This window comes from Camellia sinensis, chromosome 3 (genome assembly GCF_055761805.1).
Source record: "Camellia sinensis isolate YWXY chromosome 3, ASM5576180v1, whole genome shotgun sequence".
Lineage (NCBI taxonomy): Eukaryota > Viridiplantae > Streptophyta > Magnoliopsida > Ericales > Theaceae > Camellia > Camellia sinensis.
The window spans coordinates 225,834,175-225,853,361 of record NC_138963.1 but is presented as its reverse complement, the minus strand read 5'-3'; positions in this window follow the sequence as shown (position 1 = coordinate 225,853,361).

Here is a 19,187-nt window from a genome sequence, read left to right as displayed (position 1 = left end):
ATTGTTGCAACAAACATTTAGGGACTAATTTCTATTGTCCTGATGATAGTCGCTAAAAGGTCTCCCTGAGAAGTAAAAAATAAGGCTTTTAGCGACAAGATTGTGAAAATGGCAATAATAAATAGACTTTGACAGACAAGATAAGTTGATCTCAAAATCGTTTATTTCTTCAGACAAAAAATAAACTACAAAAATTATAATAATTAATCAATAATGTTCAATTTTTGTTGCTAAAAATATAATAACGACACCATTCACAACAAAAATATTTGGTCCCCTAAATTAATTGTCCCTACATTTTGGTCTCTACAGCCTTAAGTTTTTTTTAGTGTCATATAAGTGTTTTCCCATTTCAATTTTGCATTTCATAACTTATTTGAAAATGATAATTTAGGTAAACATTAAGGGGAATCTGTAAATTAGCTAAACCCCAACGGTGAATCTATAATTTAGCTCAACCTAAATGGGGTGTAGGTAATTTGCCCTTATTTGTCAAAATGACATTTTAGTTAATTTACGATATCCGTTAACAGCGTTAATTGCGATAGAGCTTCTATGTAATTTGTTAAACCTCCTTTCGTGGATTTTATTTTTGGGTACATGAAGTATTACTACCAGCACCTCCTTCTTATTGTTGCTTTGGTAATAGGAAATGCCAGATCACCCGTAAACTCAGACAACTCTTCGTAAAAGCTGGTTACTATTTTACACTTGCTCCCTACTCATAATGATATTGTCTTCATTCTTCGTGCTGTTTTACGTTTGAAGTTGGCAGAAATTGTAATTCCCTATTTCCACTTATGTATTTCATATTCCAATGAAATTGTTGTCACTGTGAATTGATATAAAAATGCTATGAATCCCAAGTAAATTACCAAATAAATTACCAAACCTCTCACATGGGTATGGGACCCACACACATGTGATTTGTGTGGGGCCCACACCTATGTGGGAGATTTGGTAATTTATTTGGGGTCCCTAACATAACTCAATTATTTATGTAGCAGTGAAATTGTTACTCGTTTTACTTCATTTATTTTAATTGATTTTTCTAAATTAGTGCTTCCAAACATTATTCAAACCATCCCTTCAAGCACGGGCATAACATTACAGTACTACATAAATATTTCAAGACTGCAGATGAATCAAAAATCAATGTTCTTTGTAGGTAATTTATATATTAGCCATTAACACATATGTGTGCAGAAATAGTTCACTTCATCTATCTTATCGACGATTGTAATTTGTTCCGAAGCAGTCGTAGTACTTCCAACGCATGTGATGTTGTAATGGTGATTTGCAACCACACAAACAATGAAAAATGCAATGTCTTACAAGGAAGGTTACAAAAAAAAAAAAAAAAAAAAAATCTACATATCTGATGCATCATCAGTAGTGTCTTCTGAAGAGTTTTCCGTACTGTCTGATTCACTGTCCTCATCCATTGTCTTATCAAACTTCGCTTCGTCCGCCACCAATTTCTCATCAGTGAGCCAATCAACGTTCTGCTTCATAGCACCGACTTGCCTCTCCAAAGTTGACAACCGTGTCTCCACTTGATTCAACCTTTCATAGATAACTTCAAACTGCTATAATACAGGAGCAACATAAACTTCAACAATAGATTTAATCTTCTTCGAATCACACATTTTATGGGAATATGTGTATGGTTTATTTTACTTGTTAGTTTTTTTAGAAATGTACAGATTCATAATATTACACAACACTACTCTGCAAGTATTTATAAGATATGCTACATGACTTGTATCTTTTCACAAGACCTCATGCATTGTAACTTACATTGTATTAATTTGTCAAACCGGCCCGAATTCATCTTGCATACATTCGTTCCTTCTTCCATACATCAAGTTATATGTTTAGTACCGCTGATCGTCTATTATTTGTCATTTCCAACACACATGCATTGTATCTTACATCAGTACTTTCCCACTGTCATTGATTTCCACACCCACAGTTTATCATACATTTATTTTATTCGTTTGTCATTTGTATTTGGGCCCCAACCCAACTTTTGGTCTACCCTAACCCAATTACATGTCTATTCATCCATAATGCTTACCAGCATTCCTCTTATTAGATACATATGCCTTTCCAACTACACCCAACATATGAAATAATCAAATTAATTCATGTGCTTTTATTCAGTTTGGGTAGGCGTTTTCGCCAAACAACAATAAATTTGTTCACATGTTTAAACCAAAACTGAAGTAGTACGTGTTTCCAACTACCACCAACGTATTAATGATTAGGGGTTTAAGGAAATTTAACATTTACAACCAACCACTACACAAGTTTGCAACCAGTGTTGTTTCCTTTGCATTTGGGTTTGTTTCTGCGTCCATATATTCTTCGTGAATCTGTGAAAACAAAGTTGGACTCAATCAAGAACCGTCACACGTATGGATGCACACCACAATAAATGCGGTCACGAAAAATCAATTGCAATGGGTGAGAGCTCTCAACCGAAGTCATCAGAATTGGATTATGCAGGTGGGTATATCGATTCCTTCAGTGATCGACGTTTCTTTGAAACAAGGTTCCCACTGTGGAGTTTTGAACCTCTACGGGATTATAATTGCACCCCAATACAAGATTCTAGCTTGGGAAAAATATTTTGGAATTCCAGTTTACCTATTTGCCAAATGAGTTTAGTGTGAACACCACTATCACTGTGTTTTTCTCAAGGTTACTAAAGCCCGATCGGTTGAAATGCAGCGGCAATACCCTCATGTTAGCAAGTCCCAAGTTAGGTAGCGTTTGAAAACTGAGATTGATCAAATGACTCGTCGTCTCCTTAGGCACTCACGCATAGAGGACGCAAAGGCAGAGTCGAAGATACATGGATCAAACCCGGCATCTGCTATCAAGGCTATAATGGAGGATCTTGCACTGGTGTCGGACCTTGACCTTTCAGATTACTTAAACTCGGAGGTTGTTGATTTGAGCGAGGATTAGGAGAGCTAGAGATGTGTATGACATAGTAATCATAGTGTCGTAAGATGCCGTGTTGGTACGTAATGACTTAGAAAGTAACAAACCATCAAACTATGCTCACCATTTCAACTATGCATGCGTTAATGTTTTCATAATTTACGCTTTCTTGAAGGTATTTTTTTTGTCCATGTCATTGACCGAAATCAGACAAGGTATTTTGTTTGTACGATGACAAGGTAATTTTCTTTTTCAATGTCATTGACCGAAATCAGAAGCTATCATTAATCTATGTTTTTCCATGGGCTCATGTTTTGTGATTCATTGAATATGGACAATAAGGTCTACTTGTCAGATGCATTGCATGAAATCACAAGTTGTAATTGCAATAAAAAAGTGTGCACGACCGGCCAATGGTCTCATACACTCTAATATCAATATGGACAAAAATGTTTTGTTTTTTCAAACACAACGATTGTATGAAAGCATATGTCGTGGGGTCAACCCGTGCATTAGCATTTTGAACAACATCACACGTGTGTTATTCATTCAATATTTGCCCATGATTTTCTTCGTCCACTTTATTGAATGAAATCAAAAACTATTATTTGCTGAACAAAGTACCATGGGCAAATAGTAAGACACAGATAATACGAACTACATAGCTTGTATTGGACACAGCAAACAATAAAACTGTTTTCCATATGAACAACATTATGTGAACACAAATCCCGTAAACAAAATTAAGTGTTTCAACGCCAAAACTCCACCATGCCTATCAGGCAGTGGTTGTGTGTTTCCGTGTGTAGTGGACTATCCCTGATGTTCTGTGAATGGTAGTCCAACATAACTCATGTATGCACTGATATGCTTTGATGGAAAGTCAATGGGGTAGGGATTACGACAACAATATGGGCTGCAGGTGTAGTGTGCGTGAGGGACAACTGTAACCTATGGGCTATGAAGCACGGATACTTCAAAAAGGGAGACATATCCGTATTAGATACGTATTGGATACCGATACACCTTGGATACTCATGGATACGTATCAGATACTTCTTAAAAGTAGTATCGGATACTTGTTACTTAATTGTTATTAATGTTGGAATATCAAATACTTAATTTTGAAGTATCAGATACTTGAAGTCACATATTACTTCTAATACTTTGTTTAGTTATTTGGTGAGAGGAATATAGTGAGAGTTAAAGTAATAGAATTTGTCAAATTGATGTATCCTTATTGGCTCTCTCACTTCTCTCTTGCTCTTTCAATCTCTCACATTTCTTCTCTCTGCTCTCATTCTTTTTATGGTATTGGCATGTAAGAATGATGTTTAATTTGCATTTTCATTTGATTTTACTTTTAGTTTTGAATTTTTTGTGAATGGTTAAAGCTCTTAGCTTAATAGGAATCCCTCTATTTATTTATTAATTTGCTTTACGTTTTATTTTCATGCATATAACATTTTTAAAATTATAAAAAATAATTTTATTTTTTTTAAAATGTATCACCACCGTGCCCATATCCTAGCTTGTTGGGGTGCAAGCATTATAACACCCAATGGTTTGGCAATTTCCACTTCTTACAGCCAACACATGGTTGTCACAAACAAGTTGGCCACTCAATTTCCATATATATTGAGTGGCCAACTGCACATGTATGAAAGAATTGGTGAAGTGCAAGTATATTAATGTGTATGCAACAATTGGATAATCGCATACAAACATAGGAATTAGTAAACTGCAAGTATTTTAAAGTGTATGCAACAAAAATTATACCCTAACTATAGGAACATTGTGTTATGCATGACAAGCAACGAATATGTGTGTGGTCCATTTAAGCATTCTCTGCAATAGTACTGTGTCATTAAATTGATGACACATATTGAATGCAAATAATTTATTTGGGCGCACAATTGCCCAATCAATGGTCACAAATGAGCATGGTAAGGTGTAGGTGCAATATGTTCTGCTCGAACATTGAATGGACTACAACCATATCGTCCCACCATGCACCTGCATACCGTGCAAACTGCATATGGAAAATGTACTGTAACAAACTTGGAATGACTTACTCATTCATTTATATTGACAATTGTTTAATCCATATTTAGTGAGTTACCTCACACATGTTGATAGAATCATCCACAATCCCTTTACATTGTTTGATTCAATCATGCCTAATCTGTTCATCAAAACAAAACAAAATCAACTGAGTAGTACAAATCATGTTTGGAACAAAAAAACGTAAAACACCAAGTACTTACAAGAAGATATTGATTGGTCTCCTTGGTTAACGAGGGGCATTAGTCGTATGAGTTGTTGCCATCATGTATGGGAAACAAAAGCACCTCACACCTGCTTTCAACATAAGTTTGAAAATAAAGTTGTCAGCATTTTCATTTCAATACACACAATAACGAAACTTTCCCTACACCATACTTACATGATGGCATGTCAACAATTATAAGCGTCATAGTTCAAGATGGAGTTGCTTTCACAACTATTTAAACTATGAATTACAACAGTTATATGTAATGCTCTATACTTTTGTATAAAATAAAATATGGCCATGACGATTTCTGAAATGTAAAATCTAACAATTTGGTCAGTTTCCCTCTCCCTCATTGTGCTTTAATCTTACCATTAGCATGATGCGGAAAAAACATGGCCCATAAGACTGGGAAAGAACTTATCCACAAAGTTGGACCCTTTTCAGTTGCACCCATCACAGAAGCAGTTGCACCGACATGGTCAGCATAAATATGTTTTTTCCTAAAATGACGTGTACCACCTATACATATGTTTGTAAAGTTTAATGGTAACCAAAATTCTCGGTCTCCATCTCCTTCCCCCTCACACACAATACGGGCTGTCTTCGAAATCAGAAAAACTTAAATATTTTGGTTGCGCCCCCACTACCGCAACTTATGAAATATAAACTAACATGATACAAATTAATGGATATTCAGTGGGATGTAAATTGGGTACACGTATATTCTAGGAGGGGTTCAATGGTTTTCATTTTTTGTTTACTCATTTCCTTAGACAACTGATGCGCATAGAAAAAGGGGACTCCAGACACAAGGGCCATGTACTTGAATGTCAACAATGGTGAAGGTCAGAGAGATGGACAATTTGACAGTGAGGAACGGATCACCTTCAAATACAGAGGGTGGCTTTCAATTTGGGCTTGAAACGTCACCTTGGAGCACCGCAATAGAGTCAGGAGAGAGACGCCAACGGCATAGGGTTAGGGTATCGAAAGGAGATTAGTGAATGGAAAAGGTGAGAGAGTAGAGGAAAGGAGGACGGCCGCGTGACGGCCATAGAAATGCACAAAGCTGTGTAAATACTGAACATGGTGAAGGGGACAAATAAGTGAAAACGAGGTCATTTCGTTTATTACAAGGTGCAATGCCCATGTTGCGTTAATAACATGTAACCTGTCCAACACCCTTGTATATGTCTTTGGTTTTAAATTTTTTAAAATTGAGTCTCCCGCTTTTTGTATTATTTGGTTTTTCGATAATATTATCATGACTGTAGTTTGGTTTTACATTTGCAGATGCATCTTACTTAAATGTATGTAGGGAGTAATTTACATGTCATAAGTGTGGTGAAGAAATAAAGGAATACGCACGATAACCTCAAAAAAAGTATTCAATTTTCTTTTTTGTTTTGTATTTTTGTTAATTTTGTAATGATTTTTTTGACATAAAAAATCCCATAAATTTGGAAGTGTATGTATGTTACATGTATATGCACATTTGATAAACAACTTCTTGTTTATTTTTTGTAACAGGAAAATCCTTTAACTATCCCGCATGTCCAATGCAGTGCCCATTGCAAAGATGAACATATATGTTGTCCGATCCGAGTTAGCAGACTCGAACTTGCGAACTTGCCCCGCCCCCCAAGACAGGCTCCACTTTAGTCATGATGCAGGCAACGAAAGAAAATTAAACCCACACCAAACGCTGTAACATGAGCATTGAACCCATACCAAGTGTTGTGGTAACAACAACTTTAGCCTAACCTCCTCACAAATTGCACAACGGCCAGTAGGTTGGGTGAAGGAGTTTCACTGTTAGAAGTTGAGGTCTTAACCCCCACCCATTTACCAAGAGTGATATAACCTTGGGTTTTTATGCACAGCTTCAAAGATGAAAAAAGAAACGATGCTCAATAATGTACAACCCAACCCCGTTTGTTTGTACAGGTAAGTTGGGTGAGATTGTTAGTGAGAGAATTATTAGTCAGGGAACTGGTACTAATGGGACTAAAACAAATATTGTTAGGGTTTAGAAACCACTGCCCTAGCAAAAACACAATATTTGTGGATTCGTAATACCTTGGGATTATGATACCCTCCATAGATGGGATTAGTATTCCTCCATGGGAGATGGTATTAGAAAACTAATCCCTTCGATTTACAAGTAGATGTGCTGGTTTGGACCCTGTTATCCTACGTAATTTAGTTACTGTACTTCCTTAGTAATGAATTTTCTGTATCAACTTGTTTGTACGTATGCCATCGATATGTCCTGTACTATACCAAAATAATTTATGCCTCGTTTCGCATGTAACAGTTCTACCGTAACAACCCAAAAATCATTAAAAAAACACCCAAAAGCCTAATAATATGTATAATAACCAAATTTAATAGTATAATAACATGTATACCAAAGTAAATTATATTTGTACAGTATGACATGGTACCTCTCACTCCTATCTACGAAAACCAAATTAACTATTACTAGTCCACTGGTTATCAGTATAAATAAGTATTTTGTTATAATTCTCTCGCTAATAGTCTCCTTACATCCACAATGGATGTGTTAGTGTATTTGTTAGTGTCACCTGTTAATTTTTTGCCAACAAAGTTTCTTGTTTGGTGCTGCAGTGCAGCTGCTAAGGGCATCGTTAGTGACCAAAGTTAGTGTCTAATGTTAGATTGTTTGTTAACTGCAGCTATCGTTTTACCCACCGAGGGAGAGAGGAAACTGCTGTGGGGAAGTCCTCCCGAACATCCGGCCGAAAGTCCCCCCGAACGCCCCACCAAAAGTCCACCTCGACGTCCGAACCCTTCAATTAAAAAAAAAAATATATATATATTGGGCTTGATCGGTTGACTAGCCAGACACCGGCTGGTGAATTGCATTTTTTTTTAGGCTTTTTTACTTGTTCGGATTTTTTTTCCCGCCTTCAAATTTTTTATTAAATGAAATTAATTATTTACTTTATTTATTACATTTATAGTTTTTGTAAGACACAAACCTTAATACACCCCTTAACACATCCATTGTATCATCATTCACACAATCCATGTTGTGGACTGTGTGGAAAGTGAAATTTTAGCCTACTTTATGCTAGGCCTCGTTTGGGAACACATTTTTTTTTTTTTTGGCAACTTTTTGGCTAAAATATGATGTTCAAAAAAATTAGTATGTTAGGGATGATTTTTTGATCTTTTACGAAAAGATGTGCAAAAAATAAAGAGAAAATGAAATCTTTGACTTTTTGGTATAGGTTGTTGGTTTTTTGGTTTTTTTAGTGACTATTTGACTAAAAAAGCCACTTGCCAAAATGAGGATTAACAAAAAAAAAAAAAAAAAAAAAAAACAAACAAAATAAGATAAAATGTCACATGAAACCTATAATCAGTTCACTTTTGCTCTCACAAACGTCATATCCAACTACAAAAAAATCCAATTATTTTTTGAAACACAAAAATTTTAATCTATAAATATCAAAAAACTAAAATAACCTACTAAAATAGCAACTTCCTAAACACTCACAAAATGTATAATGTAATGTCACGTACGTTTCTGTTTCCCTCCCAAATTTGGAACAAAAACCAAAGTTCACAGACAAAGCCTATGAAATCCCACCAAGACAGTACTATTCATCATGACCCACTGGCAATAGCCTTTCTAATCTCACCAACTCATTTCCATTTCCCACATAGAATTTCGATCATTTGCTCTCCCTCATTCTCTCTCCATTTGGGTTTTGTTGTCCATCTCCACTCACACACACACACACACACACACACACACACACACTCTCTCTCTCTCTCTCTCTCTCTCTCTTTCTCTCTCTCTCTCTCTTTCTCTCTATTTCGACTGTGCCAGCTCACCGATGGTAACACTCACTGTTTTCTCCAGTATGTGTTAGTCTGTCTCTTTTTCTTTAGGAGCACATTATTATTATGCCTCTACTGTGTTCCGCTCGCACGACGCATATTTTTGTAAACTATGATACTATTCGTCGTTAGTTTGTTAAAACCATATGTACGATTAGGTATACAAAATACATGGGTGACAAACTAATATTGCGATTGACGAGTTCCATAGTGATTATAACTGCTGCATGAACGGTGTTGGTTGAGCAATATAGGCGGTATTTTTATTTCTCTGCATGAATGTAAGTTGGGTGTGGCTGCTCTTGGGTTGAATGTCTGATGTGGCCCTATTTGAAGTGTGTGTATTGTTTGTTTGTTTCTGTCTTCGTTGCAAAATTTCTTGTTGGTTGTTTGTCCAAAAGCCTTCGTGAAGGTGGTACCAAATGACTAGGCATTCTCGTCGGTGCAAACGAAGTTGTAGTCATATTATGGTGTTTTGCTTGTATACTTGTTGCACTTCAACTTCTTTATTGGTGTAATGTCATGCTAATTTTCTGTATTGATGTTGCTTCATGCAGTTTTTGGTGTTACTAACTAACCTCATGCACTAACCTAGATAGACTACGTCCAAGCACGGAGGCACGTCCGGCCCAGGCGGGTCACGTGCCCCTAACTTTTTTGGATAACTCTGCCTTTGTCGTCAACAACTATTAACAGGAACATAAACCTTTCTGCACTTGTTTGGAAAATTATATATCATAACATTTGTTGGCCTTTTGTGCGAAAATGTGTAAAATTTGGGACATTATGCATGCTTTTTGTGTTTGGCTTTGGCCAAAATTGTCAGAGTGACCCCCCACATGTTGAAGCGCTTGTATGTCTCTAGTCGTAACTCATTTCGCCCGATGTTTGCATCATTGGATTATGGTATAATGGCATAGCTTTCATTCCAAGCCCCAAAGGCCTTCATTGATTCAAAATTTGTAATATCGCCGGACCACGACAATTTCGGAACATAAAAATATTTTTTCCTATCTGTAAAGACTTTAAAATTTTCATATATAAACTCACTTGTTTAGACCCTCGTATCTCCCTGCATGTCTAACCCCAGTTAATGTCATGTTTACGTTGGTGGATTGACCTCATATCATTTTGCATTACAGCGGGCGTACACCTTATTCAACTTGTTGTTGCATGAAGTTCGAGCTCTGTGAACCTGGCCACTATTAAGATTTTGTACAATTGATTTATTACTTCATTTTTTTGTTGGTTGCTGTAACGACAATATTCGTGGTAGCGGAGATGCAATCAATGATGCACTAGTTTGCTGACAAAAAGAATTATTACCTGCTTACAAGTAGCCAACCGAAAGACCGTAACACCACTGTCTGGGGCCCCCAATTAGGCTGACAAATTGGGTCCAGGGGAAAACATTATAATGCCAACGTAACTCTGGTAATGAGTTCGGTCTTTAATTTATGCCTCACTTGCTCAAATAAAGCTTCAGCATTATATGTGCAAGCATTGAAGTGGTGATTAGTATTTATATGAGATTACTATAAAACGAGTACAAAATATGGCCAATTGATATTCGTAAAATAGTTGCATGCAATAGGTTTATAAATTAACGACAACATATCATCATTGACCAATAAACGAAAAGTACAACTCGTAGAATATAGGTACGACTGAATGGTCCGTTCATTTTAAGTTGTTCAGAGTGAAATTTGTTTTCTATAAATTATGATTAACGTTTTTTGTGCATCCTTATAAATAATGCGTGAAATACTTTGCAAGAATTATCGTAATTGGATATGTCTGACAATGCGAAGCAAATGTGAGTTTATGTCCTTCAATAATTCATACGATTTGGTTTGCAAGGATATGTTTCTTGTACCTACTGAGTTCCACGACGTCTTCATGTAGGACAAATTGTGGCGGTATGTACTGTAATCGGGAGGTTGAGTGATTTGATTTTCGTACAATTTGGATAGCCTCAATTTTTACCATAAAAGTTATGAATTTCGTCTAATTGATTAAAACTCTATCCATTTCTTATCAGAATATGTGCACATACGGCACATGTCGCGTATTCTGCTGAGAGAAATTGTGAAATTCGTAAATTAGTGACTTATATTAAACCACTTCAATTAATAATTTTCTATCACAACGACAAACGACATTAGCAATTTTACCAAAATGACACAACTTTTGAAATGACAAGGCAAAATTGACTGGCTTTATAGTTAACCGACGAACATGACAGAATACACAAAATGTACATACCACCGATATAATTTGGCCTTCAATATAATTTCAATTATTTGACATTTATTGCAGAGAAAGGAAAACATTGAACACAAGTGGCGAAGGTTCACAAATAAAAATGGCTGACAGTATCAATCCCCCTCGTCGAAAGCGGCCAATTGCACCATTTCTTTTTTACAGGTTCGATCCGTCTTCTTGAAAGCGGCTCACAGTATCAATCCCTCTTGTCATAAATGGCTGACAGCAATTTGCACAACCGTGCATTACATATTTTGTACTCACAGATTGTGCCTACGCAAATTTTACTTTGTATTGTCACTACAAAAAATTAAGATTTTAGAGACAAAAAATAAGGGCCAAAATTATTTTTTATAGACCTAATATTGTTGTTGCAAAAGGTGTGGTTATTATATTTTTAACAACAAAAATTGGACATTAGTGATGAATTATTATCTTTTTGGGACCAAATTTTTTTGTCTCACAAAATAAACAATTTTTAGACCAAATTATCTTGTCCCTACAAGTGTATTTATTTGTGTCATTTTCAAAATTTTACCACTTTTCAGGACAACCTTTTAATGACTATCCTCATGATGATAGAAATTGGTCCATAAATGCCAATGGTTATGATATGTGCATATAAATGTATATATATGCATTCATATCTAACATATACTTATGCCGAAATTGACAATGGTGGCAGGCAACAACAATTCAAGGAAATACAAGAAGCAGACAACCTCGGAGCCAAAATGGTTAGTGTGCATAGATGTACTAAGTACAGTACACTAATGGAAACACGTGACTGATGTGATAACAAAGTATGGACTTTTATTCCATGGACACACTAGTCATGTGCTTCTATTGTGTCGCATTCAGTGATTTCCAGCAGTCATAGACGGCATTTTGCATGTTCTTATAAACTCCGATTATTTGTAAAAGTCCATGTCCATTTTTATTTCAATTATGTGCGAAATTGTTATTTGTAGGTGCAATCATATGTAAATACCGCAAAATGCACACACATTGCGAGTGATACAACTTGTAGTGACAATTATTTTGGACTTCCAGTTATTATTTGTCCTGTGTGTGCGTCACTTTGGTGTAACACTTACAGAGCAAAAAGGATATTGGGGAAAGGTGAAAGAAACTCCCCTGTGATGAGAAGAAGAGGTTTCAGGACATGGCTAAGGCAAGTGCCAAGGAACAAGACAAAGAAGTTGCACATGCACCGAATACTGTAAAAGTAATTACGTACTTAATATTTTGATAACTGCATTTGGGAGGACCTGCTATCGACACATTGTTGGCTCTATTTTTGTATTAATGTTCACGTTAATAACATTGCAGAGTAAAATACAAGTTCTCATATCATTGAAGTCCATTGTTGATATCGTTAATCGGTGTAACGAAGCACAGATGCAGGCAGTCATTGATATTGGGTTCGGTGGCCTCCTAGGGATAAAGTGTACCCGTATAGATCATAACTTGTGCCAATGGTTGGTACAAAACTTCGATCCCGATACTAGTTCATTGAATGTTCATGGGCGTCACTTTAGGCTCACCTCTGAGGAAGTTCATGTTTTATTGGGTATACGGTCAAAAGGCAATGATATGTGGTTGACTGGTTCAATAGACACATATCCCAATATCTACGAAGAGGTTGGAGTTGTTAAGGGAGTCATTCCTTTGAACCAGTTGAGACTTTATCTGACTGAGACTGATGGTGCAGACGACGAGTTTCGACAAAAATTTGAGATGTACGTATTGGAGAACATGTTGTGTCCTACCACAATGACCACCTTGAGTCTGTCGTTCATTCATGCTGTGAAGGACATGAACGGTATGCGGGCATGTAATTTGGCAAAGTTGACACTGCAATTCCTTGTGAAAGGTGTTCAAAAGTATAAGATAGCATGGGGCAACTAGATGTGTTTTCCTTCTAATGGTAACGTAATTAACCGTTGTTTGTTTGTACCATGCCGATTACATATTTCATCCATTGTTGTCCATATGGTTCAATAAATTGACAGTAGTTGCGAAATTCAAAGTTACCTGTTATTGAACAACAACAACAAAAATACTTGTACGGGCCACATTTTTTTAACCAGAAAGGTGCATGGGGATTCTGCCATTGAGACATAGAAACACATAGATATGATTGTGTTGTAAGTTGTATGCATCAATAAAGTCCTTCGTTCACAAGAAAAAAAGGTGTAAAACATAGCTATCGTACCATTATCAAGTGCAAATTTCTATGGCATAAATAATTTTTTCACATCACAATTTCCTCACTTTGCATTCTTAAGGAATATAAATTATTTTGCTCAAAAATGTAAACTAATTATCTTGTCCCCCTTATAATGCAGCTATTTTATTTGGATCGTTTTTCGCCTCTCTGTAAGAGTACGTCAGCTACTACACGCTCCATCCCTCAGCTAAATGATTGGGGTGATGCCGAAATACGGGAGACATGGTGACGTATGGGAAGGAAGCAAATGTCCGAGCAACATGAGGTAATCAACCCATTCGTTGTGCACATTTGACAGCATTGCCCCACCTATGTTATGCAAACAATAATAGACTTCATTTATGTTCCTATGATTAGGTGGGTCTGTTATTGGGATCGTACGATTCGCGATTCCCAACATATGATTCAAATCGATTCCGTAGGAAATCGATTTGAATAGGTGTGAATCAGAAAAAGCTATGAATCGTAGCTGAATCGGTGAGCCGAATTGGTGAATCGTCAATTCATTTGACTTGGTAAAATTCATGTTTGGTTATTTGTTTAGGTTTTTGATTGTTCAACAAGGGCTGACATGACCTTTTTAAGGTATTTCGGAATTTAGGATTACCGTATGCCATATTTTCACTTTCTCCCTCCCTATTTACTCTCAAATACTCAAACTTTTGCGGGAAAAACATGAACTTTCCCTCTTTACAATATTGTAGCTTTACATATTCAATTTTATGTACTACTTGCATTTATGAAATGAATTTTTTTAAGCCATCATGTCAGATTTTTGAAAAAGTTTGAAGATTTTGATTTTTTAACCTTGTAAAAAGGTCAACACATTGTCGTTCAGTTATTGTTAGTTAGTTTGTAATTAAAATTTTGTCTTTCTTTATCTAAATGGGAAAAGGTCAAGTGGTAAAAATGGGATCCAGTGTGAAGTTTTTATCCATACCAAATGATTATCATTTACAACAATATTTTTGTTCATTTTAGACAAAGTAATTAATTTTTGTTAGATATATTTAATATGTAAGCGTGTACATATATGTTGTGTGTAATTTAAGAAAGCTGACTGAAACTTTACAATTCACAGTTCAGATCGTTTCACGATTCAATACAATACCAATTTCATTCGTGATTCGAATCCTGATTTGACAACTATGTTAGGTGGAGTTTCATACCACAATGGAGCAAAACAAGGACAATGATGACGCAATTGACGCATACCATGTCCATAACAAACAGAAACCAGAGTTTGATGAAGTTCATATGAGCAACGTTGAGTCCAACATTGGTGAACTGAAGGAAACAATGAAGCAAGTGCTTCATAGTAATACGGAAATAAGGGAGATGTTGCTTAATTTCTGAGGGAATAAAGTTATTGACAATGCAAAGGTAAGCAAAAGCAATCAATACACATGTTTGACATAGTTCAGGGGGGTTACTTGAAGATGAAATATCGTACTAAGTTAATGTATGTGTTTGTTTGATTAGGTGGAGTCGACTGAAAGAAATTGTAACATTAATATATCCTCCAGCATTGGTGAACTGAAGGAAATGTTAAACCAACTGGTTGCAGCTATATTATCTGGGAAACAACTGTTTAATGAACAGACACATATTGTTGAAATCAAGCAAATGATGCAGCAAGTGCTAGAAGGATTATCGAAAACAGCACAATTGCCTTGTGCGGAGGAAAAGGGTGTCGACCGTAGCGTGGGAGTCGAGTTGCATGACGGTGGCGTGGTCTTCCCAAATTATTACGTTAACCCAATAGAGGGTAATCTTCAAGATTTGCAGGGGGTGGATCACGAGGAAAATAATGTGAATGGAATGTTGTCAAATGAGATAATTGATATGCATGATGGACATTTGCGTACCGTCCAAGAAGTTGGGGACACGCACAACAACCGTGGCCTTGTCTTAGAGGAAACATACGCAAGCGAGGAAACCAAATCTCTTTCAATTCAGTTTCTGGCCATCAAGAACGTGGCGAAAGAGAGTGTATCTTCCTTTGAGGATTTGCAAACCTTGCCTCCAATACGAAGAGAAGCAGACAAGGTGCATATTTCTCCTAGTAAGATTACCCAAACATTGGGAGCGAGAGGAATTGTAACAAGAAGATGAAAGGGAAGAGGAAGAGGTAGAGGAAGAAGAAGAGGAAGAGGAGTTAAAGCCAGAGATGTAGGGGATATGCATTCATGCAACGATAGAAAAATAAGTACTCGACTTACTGCAGAAAAATTCCCAAGTCGCCACATCACTTCACCTTTCGTATGTTTCATTACGAATTGATGTCGATGGCATTATTGATCATAATTGAACCATTATTTGTGTTGTATTTTAATAGTTGTAATTTTAGTGCAAGTTTGCACTAACAAATGTTGTACAATTGTCTTACTCATTTCGGACAAAGTCCTGTCCAAATTGCACAAGTTGGACAAGCGGTTCTGTTCAGAGGTTAGACATCGCTTCACTAATTTTAGATGCGTAAGGATGTGTTATGTATTTTATAAATTTATTTTGTGAACTATGTTCAGTTAGTTCATTGTTTATATTAATAGGATGAGTTGATGTTAGTTGATTGTTTATATTAATAGGAGGAGTTGATGGTACTGAAGAGCATAGAGGTTTTATCAGGGGACGAAGACAAACTTGTTGACTATGTACTTGACGACAGAAAAAATGAAAGGTATAGTTCAGTTTACTCCTTGCAATTAACCTGTGCCATAGTATTTGTCAAATAAGTTCAATTTTCTACGGATACTTCTTTCTTGTAGGGACATTGTCGTGTCTATGAATCTTCATGGAATGCCATGCGAATGTGCTACCCGATGTGACATGTGCACACTTAAACCACGAGCGTGGCTATCCGACACTGTAAGTGTTGGCATCTGACAATGTTATTTCCACTATATGTGCATGATGGACATTTCCTTGTAGGGACATTGTTCTTTCGTATTAGATTTAAACAAATTGCAAACCTTATTTCTCAAGTTGCCTCGTCTCTTATAATGTTCCAGCCAATAAACTTGGTCGTGGTTCAATTGACTAACGGACAGTGGCAAGTAAACAAAGACGAGAGGCATACTGCCTGGTTCTTTCCAGTATATCTGTCGGTAAGTAAATGTTTTAGGTTGGTTGTGTATTGTAGATGACATGTTTTCATAAATGTTTGGCTGAATGACCTTTACACACTAAACATGCAGACTTTGATACTAAATAAAAATACTCAACCTTTGAACCGTGAAAATATTGTCAAATTGTATTTTGGACATGATAGATATACTGGTGTGCTTGATGCATGTGAGAAGGTAATATGAATGTCCATCTGTAGACACCCCATTTTTGACGGCCCTTACGACTTGGACGTCATCGCTTGCACATCCAATGATGAGTGTATACGCTTGTCAAGTGTTCGAAGTCCTCAGCAGAATGCCACAGCTTTGAGCCTTTCAAACCCTACACCCCTGTTGCCTCATTTTGGATCAGACCTATGATTTTCAAGCCTGCAACCTCTGGTGGCTTGCCGGCCTTGGCTTCTGGTTGCCCGCCACCAATGTGTTTTGCAGATATTTTTCTGCCAGCTGTAGGCACAGGTGCATGCACCTTCTTACATGAGTATTTCTTGATATTTCTGAGGGAGTTTCTTGGTTCTCTATATATAGAAGATCTCCCTCTCATATTTGAAGGTTAGGAAAATTTTGGGAGCAAAAATATCATCTCTCTCTACAATTATCTCTCTCTTGCAACTTGCATAGCCTTTGTCCAAACACTCTAAACCAAACCTAGAGAGCTTCTTGTTGAGGTGATTTGAGCTTGAATTTGAGCTCTTAAGGCACTTGAGAGTGTGAAATTGATGGTTTATGACTTATGGGTTCATTCCTCTTCAAGAGGTATACCTTATCTTGCTTTTGTACCATCTTTAGACCACTTGTTTTCCATATTTTCTAATTATTTTTGGGCTGTAAAAACTCTATATTTTTGGGCTACAACTTGGGTTTTAAGGCTAATAATGGTTGAGGGATGGCTCACCCTTCTTTACACCTTGTTTCCAAGGCCTTTACCCTTGTGTTTCCCACCTTCTCACTATCTTTTTTTGATATTTTAAACACTGATTTTCAAAGTTATTTCAGTAGCTAAAATCATGGTTTGAAGTCCAAAATTGGAGGGGTTAGCCTCCTCTCCTTGTGTTTTGCTTACTAGCCTAGCATGCTCTACATTTTAGCTTGTTATTCTAGTTATTTTTGTCTTAATTCCAGCATGTTTTACGACTTATTCATGATTTTTTAGGATTTTTTTTAAGTGTTTGTTGCATTTGAGCTTTGTTTTGTATGCTTGTAGTGTAATTGCCCTCATATGATTGGTGTTTTAGGCCTTAGACACCATTTTATATGAGTTGATCATATTTATTTATGGCTTTCCATACTTGTGATCACTCTTAATCACCTCTGCAACCTCCCTCCTGTCTTGGCTTTTGTTTTTCTTTGAAAGTGGTTTCAAATTACTTGTTTGTTTAAGTATGAGATTGAGGTGTCATGCTTAATGGTGTAATCCCTTTGGGGGTTTATTACCAACGGTATGACATCTCTTTCATGCCTGAAACAACACTTGGTTTGAGCCCTCTTTCCATTAGAGGACTGAAATTCACCCTTTGGACTCAATTGATTAAAGAATGGATGGTAATCTAAAATGAAGTACTCCCTCTGTCCCAAAATAATGGTCCCTTTTGGGAAATCCAACTTTTTTTGGTAGTTTAATTATTGCACTTTTAAAAAGTTGATTTTCCCAAATTACCCTTTGATGGTACACTTTTTGGGGAATATCAATGTCATAATTGTTCTTTTTATATTGTTTATGAATTTAAAATAAGGGTAAAATAGGAAATTTATATTATTTTTGTACTTGTTTTTTTAAGAGGGACTAATATTTTGGGACAATGAAAAATGGAATAAGGGACTAATATTTTGGGACGGAGGGAGTAATAAAATTGAGGCTAAAAAAAGGTGCAAGATAATAACTTGTTTGGGTTCAATCGGACGTTAATTGAACCCTTGAGTCTTAAGTCATTTCATACTCATTAGTGATGAAAACGGTTCAAGATTCATTGTCAACTACTTCCCTTGATCATTCATAATAGGGATGTGGTTTTGAGAGTCTTTTTTGTTACATTTATTGAACTTGCACACTTGATTCATAAGCCATCATGCAATGAAATTGTATCCATTGGTGGTTTGTGAATCAAACTTATTACTCCTTTGAGTTGTTCATGATAAGGAGGGGTAAATGGTGCAAACAAACCCTTGAGAATACACTGTCTCTGCTTTATTTGCTCTCTGTTACAGCAGGATCACCCAGTCAGTAGTGGCCGGCCACCTGTGCAAAATCCAGCAGTGTATTTGTAAAGCAGAACAGAGTTGGTTCTGAAGTGGAAATCAGTGCAAGTGTTCTACTGTGCAACAGAGGCATTCAGCAGCAGAAACAGTGGCTTTTTTGAGTGGAAAGTCAGTACATGCATGAACATTCCTCGTTTCTCGAGGTGGAGTAATTAGAATAATTTAATTGCTTCATGTTGTAATAATTAGTTAGCTAATTAGAATT